At 32.3% G+C, this 6774-nt stretch overlaps 1 protein-coding gene across 1 annotated transcript in view; it reads left to right on the plus strand.

Moving 5' to 3' along the window:
* The window catches only part of LOC112516257 (cationic peroxidase 2-like), an 8810-nt gene that overhangs the window by 725 nt on the left and 1311 nt on the right, over nt 1-6774 (plus strand). The window lies entirely within an intron of this gene.

Here is a 6774-nt window from a genome sequence, read left to right on the forward strand (position 1 = left end):
TGTTTGTATTCATCCCCCCCCCCCCTTCTACAAACTGTTTAGTATTCTTGTAGACCCTTTTGGGACCAACACATCTCTCTCGCGGTTACACCGCCATTACATCTCTCTAAAATGATTCAACATATTAACCGGATTTGAAGTGTGGTCAGCCTTGTCCGGATATAGAATCCAGACAAACACTTGGAATATCAAAAGGGTTATATCATCTCCGGTCAACAATCCGGATAACGCCTTGTATAAGCTTTGTCCGGTTAACACTTAGAATTGAGTCAACATCTTTGTCCGGATTAAAACAACTTACTCAAAATAAACCCGATTTCATGATATAAATATAATAGACTTAACCAATTGTACAAAGATGGTCCCAACCAAACAAGTTATAAAGGTTCAAAGTAAAACTACATCAACATACTAGCATGATTCTTACACAAAAAGAACAAAAGAGAGAAAATAAGATCAAAGTCTCTTTCTCTCTCTCTCTCTCTCTCTCTCTCTCTCTCTCTCTCTCTCTCTGTGTGTGCTAGCCTCTAATATAAGGAAATCCAACTAGCAAACCTCAAAATTTAGCCTTCTATTTGCCTTCTATAAGATGTTGCCCTGAAATGCATATATCAACAAAATGAGGGTTAGACCATATGGTCTAGTAAATTTCCCAGTTAGAGTAAGAATCCAATAAAATCATTTTGATAAAGTAATTATATCAATTAAAGATGATGTAGGCTCACAAGACTACACCACAAAGAGTAACTAGCCACAACAGTCTCATTCATAGTTAAAATAATTACTCTCACTTGATTGCAATCAATATCGACTATGAAACCATATGAAACACATTCAACGCATCACTCATGTTGTCTAAGTTACTTTGATCCTTATCACCAATACCAAGACACTACTTGACTAAGATTAAATACCACATATATCTAATATAATAAACAAATAACTAAAATCAATAATATGCCCGTTGATTTGGTAAGAATATGCATTTCAAGTGAATAGTACAAGGAAACTAACCTTTCATGAATCGAGTTATAATAAACTTTATATGCTAGGATATATATCAACACCGAGCACTCGAACCTGATATAAAATAGGGTAATTATTACAACCTAGATGGTTAGCCCTTTTCCTTATCTCTAAACACAACCTATGGTCCTTATTAAACGATACCCTACAAATCCTTAAACATCACGAATCAAAAGTCAAAAAAATTACTACTCACTGACTTATGCGACCTATCCCCCAACTTGAAGTTAAGAGGGTAGTTGCAGGACTCCCCAAAGTCTCTGATTCGACCATGTTTTCGCAAATTCAACATTTTGATAGCATCCAGTTAAAACTAACCATTACACTATTTAATAACAATCCCATTACATTTTTTTAGGTCAAAGAAACCTCCAAATAATATTTAACATACAATAACTCCTGATAACCTAATCAAAATGGTTGAACTACATAAAATGGAGGAACCATAAATCACAAAATAATTTAAAGAAGACCAACAAGGATGCTTAATCCAATCATTTAAATATTGATATGAAACTCAAAATTGACCAACTAAGGGTCTATCATGAAGAACTTAAACAAACTCCAAACCCCAACTCAAATATAGAAAAAGAAACCCTAAATTTTAAAGAACAAAGAGAAGAATTCTTAACTTGATATCTTAAGACAAGACAAAACCAAAAAAGAATTCTTCAAAACTTCTTCTCTTCTTCCAGCTACCTCCTTTCCAGCGATTCACACACACACACAAAAACACAAACTTTAGGAAGTCCATAGATTTAGGAGAGAATAGCAAGGGACATAGGCTTCTAATATGATTTCAATTTTTTTAGACTAAACCCCCTACATTAGCTAAATTACACAAAAGCCTCTAAACTTTCATTGTTACCAAAAACCTAATAACACTAGATATTACACTTGCATAAGTAAAATAATGGATCATCATAATGAAACGAGAAATTGTTATTGTATTTCGGTGTATCACACCTACTTTGCAAGTCCACGCCTAGATAGAGAACCTATTTTCAACTTAATACAATAAATTTTATGAGCATTGACTTACCTCCTATAAGAATCCCTCTAATTGGCTTTGGTTGTGTGCACTCTTTTAGATAGGTTCCTACGATATCCCTCGTGTGTAGTGCTAAACCTCTTGTTTGTATTTGTTGATCAAGACCTCCTCCTGTAATTCTTACTCTACACTTTTCCCAAGGTTATGTCTTCCGTGAGGTTAAATGTCGAACCCGATGTTACAACATTAAATAGAAACACCAAAACTCTAATCACCAACAAACTATTTAGCCTCCTTTTGATCTTGTGTTCTCTATTAATAGAATCGTATGAAGGTTCCATAAAATATGCATCATTAAAGGTTTATCTATATATTTTCTCCATGGAATTGGAAACTTTCTCAAAGTCTTCACAAATAAGCCATCTTTATGTGCAACTTTGTGAGCCTCTTTAGCAATTATTCATAAAATCTAATTTCTTTTAGAAGCTTTATAAAACTATAGACCTATTTACTTCAAATATGTATGAGAATCGGTTGGTAGAATAGAACTATAAACCCTTTTTGGTGATTAAGGTTAATAAGTTCCCTACATATTATGTTAGCAACAATCTATTCGAGAATTTGTTCAAATTATGAATAACACTACATACTCGTAACTTTTTTACTACTTATCATCCTATTCCATAGATTTTGTTTATCATCTCATTATTAGGGAATTATGACAACTCATCCAACATTGATGAAAAGTGAAATTTGTGAGCTTGTAAGCTTATTAAAAGGGTATGGGTTATGACAGTTGGTCTCACATTAATAACGAATAAGATTTATAGGCTACTTATAAGCGTCAAGTTGTGATTGACAATGGTCTCTATCATGATTATAATTTTACTTTAAAATGATTGGATTAGTCAATTAAATTAGGATCTAGATTATAGTAAATTTTGGACTTACTCCCAAACATTTGCCATTTTCAATGAAAATCATCCCTAGTCTTTAGTTATTAAAAAAATCTCCCACATTCGCGATATCAAACGGTTTCATCCTTGTCACTAATGAGACATGATTGGCCACCGTCGTTTTCGCTACTTCTATGAGATTTATAGACATCATGTGGCTAACATCATTAAACTGAACCAAAGCTCTAATCATATCTCTAAAATTGTAAATCTTTGGCCCAATCAAAACTTATTGAATTCAGACGTGAACAACATGAACACTCATTGAAAAAAATGATTTTGAGGCATGAAGAGCAAGAACATAACCCCCTAGAAAAAGAAAAAAGCACTTTGGGTTGTAATCATCTGATATGTTCGTGATTTTGAGGCATAAACAACAAGAACATAATCTAGTTATGCTATTGGGCTTGTTCAATCCCTCTAGCTCAAGTTCTTCAAGTATCTTCCTTGTGAACACAAAGGGAACGAAGATGGATGTTGCATCATTTCATTCTAGATCACAGAGGAAGAAATGATTCAGCAAATTACTAAGACACGATGAAGTTTCCATGTGCAATGAGGTAAGAGTATATACATGATGTGGTGTTAATGAGGTGTTGCTGAGGGGAGAGGAAGGGAGGGTGTTAGTGAGGGGAGACGAGGTAAGAGACTAAGGATTCCATCAAAACCAGATTTTTTCTTCTTGAAGGAGAGTGAAGAAAGGGTCGGTGGTGGTGGTCATAGTGAGGAGGGGGAAGGCTTGGTCATGGTGAGGAGGGGTTAGGTCGTACAATCGTTGGTGATTGGAGGGAGGGCACCGGAGATGGATCTCCCCTTTCTCTTAACTCATACATATATGCATTTACAATTTGTTTTTAAGTTTCAGTAAATAATGAGACAAACATGTAAATCGACTAAATGCCCCACAGTAAAATATCCTTAACAGAAAAACATAACAACCATTAATATAAGAGACTAAAACCGTTGAATTTTACAAACATAAAAGACAAAATTATAAATAAATAAATAAAGATTATAAACAATTTTTATAGAAAACGACAAACATGGAAATAAATTCAAAATCTACTCTTTTAGAATAATACAAGAGAATTTTTCAATTTTCTATAAAAATTTAAGTTGTTGAAATGATGATGGAATTTTTAGGTGAATTTTTAGGTGAATATATATATATATATATATATATATATATTATAATATGTGTTTAAATAATTGTATCTCATTCTTGTCTCACCCAATCCACTTTGTTTGGATGTGTAGGTCTCTTTCTCTAGACTTTAAGGAGGTCAACCTTCCATATTATCCTTCACAAATATTCTAAATTGCTTAATTCATCTTACGTGTAATAATTAATAATAATCATATATAACAAAATAAAATACAAAAATTTAGAAATTCAAAATTTTCATAAAAGTAGGTGAAAGTATGATATAATTCTTTTGGTTTTTTATTCAAACTATCTATGAATACATATATATATATAAATATATACACACGTGTGTGTCTATATATATATTATATATATTATATATATATATATATATATCAATCGAGAATACGGTCAATTCATAGGAAATTGAAAAAGAATCTAAACCATATAATTCAATAGGAAATATTGTAAATGGAAAATAGAAATATTTTAGAAACTAGAATAATTAACATGTTTTAATGGGGTTAAATATTTTGTAAACAGTAGAATTGGAAGAAAAACAAACTATTTGAATCCTTTTCGAAAATATCGATATATCAATGTATAAGAAAAGAGCATTGACTGTAAGGCTTCCTCTAAAACTATGAGAATACGAAAATGATTTGTCATTTCTAAAAATGATTTCAAGTGATAGTGCGGATCATCTGAATGTAATTTTCTAAATTGACCCATCGCTTGGATCATTTAAAACATTGCTAACTATGATTCAAAATGTTGGGTTGTAATGTTGGGCCTAAGAATACCCGATTTTAACTAATCAAACTCGTAGGTTGCATAGTCTCGTATTCCTCTATCTTTGTTATCAACTACATTTACTGTTGTTTCATTAACCGGAGGCGGTGGTGGTGGGGGATTACCTCCCCTTCTATGCTCAGCCATAGTTTGATTTACAACAGGGTTTTGCTGATTATTTCTACCTCTTTTACGTCAAATCTCAAAATCAAGATGTAAAAGTGCACCATGTTGTAGCCGTGGCATACAACAAGGAAAATGCTTCGAAAAAGAAACAAACGACCAAGGCTCAAATGAAAGTCAAAATCTCATGATATAAAATCATGCCAATCCCCGGCAACGTCGCCAAAAACTTGTTAGCGTAATAACCATATAACTCCATCTAAAGTGTGATAGTGTTCTCACAGTGGCGGTGCAAGTATACACCAAACACTATGATTGCTACAAACAATAAAGTGGTGGTATACCAAGATCGTTTTTACGAGGACTAGCTACTGAAATTCGGAGAAATACATGAACTTCCTGTGCAAATTTTGGTTGTGAGACAAAATCATGTTTTTGTAGGCAGAATTGCTTAAAAGACAAAAATAAACTTTAATTAAAAAGATGGGTATGGGTGTAAGCTTCTTTTAATAGAATGGTAGTAACATAATAGTCAGAATCTTATGGAACTTTTATAAAAATTACAGTCTCTCAAAAATGAATTTTTATAGATAGTATTCACAAAGGTTCCACCATTGCAGATTCTAAGCTTGTTGATTTAGCTAAGTGGATTAAAAATATCAAGTTTCATTAGTTTGAAGATTTATACTTAAATCACTTTGTAATACAAATCTCTACCAATATTTGAATCTAAGCTAAAATCATATAAAATATGTATCTCTACGTGATTATCAAATACTTTCTTAAATCTTTGTGCATCACTTAAGTCGTATTTCAAATCCAAGCTTGTCGATTTAGCTAAGTGGATTAAAAATATCAAGTTTCATTAGTACGAAGATTTATACTCAAATCTCTTTGTAATACAAATCTCTACCAATATTTGAACCTTAGCTAAAATCATACAAAATATGTATCTCTACAAGATTATCAAATACTTTCTTAAATCTTTATGCATCACTTAAGCCGTATTTCAAATCCGTCTATCTCTGGATCAAGGATTTATTAACACTTCAAGGTAATCGCATTATCCGCTTTGAGTTTAAGTCTTGACTCAATTGACCAAGCTTAAGAATTAGTAATATTGGCAACACCTAAGTGTTTCCTACTCATCTTAAGTTTGACTCACAACCACACCCAAAGCAGTGATTAGCTCATAATAAAATTAAAGAACATAGTAGAAATAGAGAAATGCATAATGGGTATAATAACACACAAAAATAGGAGCATTGAACAATAAATAACTCTCAAAATTGAGAATTATCACACCCTCAAGCTTGAGGGGTTATGATACGTACTAAGTATTTAGTACGTAAAGTACTTTTTATTCTCTTTAGATAGGTTATTTTCTATTTATATCCCAACTTTGAGTCATTTTATCTCTTTTCTTTATTTTTATGCTGAAGTAAATGATGAACCTATTTTGAGTGGATTTTGGTCTAAATTAAACTTATTTTGGACAGATTGGAGTAGGTCGATGCTGTGGGAATATGGTAGCATGACCTGATGGCAGATGAAGAGATGGATGAGACTTGGAGTTGACTGACATGACTTTGGAAGACATTTGAGAGCTTTCTAAAGTGAACCAGTTGTAGTTTAATCAGATTAGCTGGAGTTTACAAGACTAATTTTAGTTGTTTTCTAAATATTAGTTTGCTTTTATGTACTATTTAGTTTCTTTTGAACCAAGTGGGTGTGAAATT

The sequence above is a fragment of the Cynara cardunculus genome (genome assembly GCF_001531365.2).
Source record: "Cynara cardunculus var. scolymus isolate 2C chromosome LG 8, CcrdV1, whole genome shotgun sequence".
Classification (NCBI taxonomy): Eukaryota; Viridiplantae; Streptophyta; class Magnoliopsida; order Asterales; family Asteraceae; genus Cynara; species Cynara cardunculus.